Source organism: Pteropus vampyrus, unplaced genomic scaffold (genome assembly GCF_000151845.1).
Source record: "Pteropus vampyrus isolate Shadow unplaced genomic scaffold, Pvam_2.0 Scaffold4494, whole genome shotgun sequence".
In the NCBI taxonomy this organism is placed as follows: domain Eukaryota; kingdom Metazoa; phylum Chordata; class Mammalia; order Chiroptera; family Pteropodidae; genus Pteropus; species Pteropus vampyrus.
Window position 1 is genome coordinate 8,577 of NW_011893275.1, and position 1,449 is coordinate 10,025.

Below are 1,449 nucleotides of genomic sequence, written 5' to 3' on the forward strand. Positions count from 1 at the left end.
GCACAATATCGGGAATGCACTAAATGCCACTCACCTTTTCAACAGTTAATTGTATGAGAAGTAAATTTCAATCGCAATTAAAAAAAAAAGAGGACTGCTGAGAAGAAGGGCCGAGGGGTGACGGAGTGGCCGCCAGCGACCTCGCTCAGCTGGAGCCAGGACTCCGAGACGCCCCAGGGTGCTCTCAGGGGCCCAGGTCTGCAGAGGAAGCAGCACTGGGTGGAGGGCGAAGGTAACTGTCAGGTGGTCACAACGAGTGTCTCAGTGATCCCGTGAGGAGCTCCAGGGCTGCGATGTCCTGCAGAGTTGTCCCAGATTGGGACAAGGAGCTGGGCCTTACTAGCCACCGACCATTATGGAGCATGGCTGCCTGGGAGAGGGGCGGTGACCGGTGGTGAGGGCAGTCCCCAGAGGGAATGCAGCCCGGTACCTCCGCCTGCCCGCAGGCTCGGCCTCAGTCCTGAGTGTGGGTGGATGCCGTCACACGTGGGAAGAGTGTGCAGGCCCCTGTGAAGTTTGAAGGGTGGTTGTTTTAGGATTTCGCTGTGAGTGAGATGGGGCAGTGATGGGTGCTGGGTGAAGGAGCATCGTGACTGACTCATGCCTTAGAAGGACGGACCTCTCGGACTGCTGTGCTGTGGGCAGGGGCCAGGACGAAGGCGCCCGCTGGAGATTAGACCTTGTGCATTCAAATTGCCACGCCTTCCCCCAGGGTGACACCCAAGCCTCATCGGTGATTTCACCCGGCTCCAAAGCCAGGCTCTGGGGGTGCCGGCGGTCATCTCTCCCACTCCACCTCTGTCCTGTCCTTACACTGGGATGAAACAATAGTCACTGTCACTATCGTGGGCTGAACTGTGTTCCCCCCAATTCACGTGCTCAAGTCCCAGCCCAAGTACCTCAGAATGTGACTTGGAGACGGGCCTTTTAAGAGGTCACGAACCTCAAATGAGGCCATGAGGGTGGGCCCTACTCCAACATCCTTACAAGAGGAGGAAACTGGGACCCAGAGAGAGACACCAGGGGCTTCGGTGAAGACACAAGACACAGGAAGCAGGCAGCCGCCTGCAAGCTGAGGAGCGAGGCCTCGAAAGAAACCGAATCGGCCGTCACCTTGATGTCGGACTTCCAGCCAGCAGACTGTGAGACAGTAAAGCTAAGCCACCCACTCTGTGGCATTTTGCTATGGCAGCCCCAGGAAACTCATGCAACTAATATAACTTAAAAAAATCAGTGTATTGTCTACGGCCACGCCACCCTGAACATGCCCCATCCCATCTGATCGTGGAAGCTAAGCAGAGTCAGGCCTGGTTAGTACTTGGATGGGAGACCACCTAGGAAGACCAGGTGCTGTAGGCGTAAAAGAAAAAAAAATCAGTGTATTGCCTTCACAGTAACATAATGGAGATGAAAAGTAAGTGATGTATGTGATAGAGTGGCATGTCTGTC

The 1,449-nt window shown here is 55.1% G+C and overlaps 1 pseudogene; it reads left to right on the plus strand.

The window, feature by feature from the left end:
- The first annotated feature begins 1,240 nt into the window (after window positions 1-1,240).
- On the plus strand, window positions 1,241-1,359 carry LOC111734717 (annotated as a pseudogene).
- The last annotated feature ends 90 nt before the right edge of the window (window positions 1,360-1,449 follow it).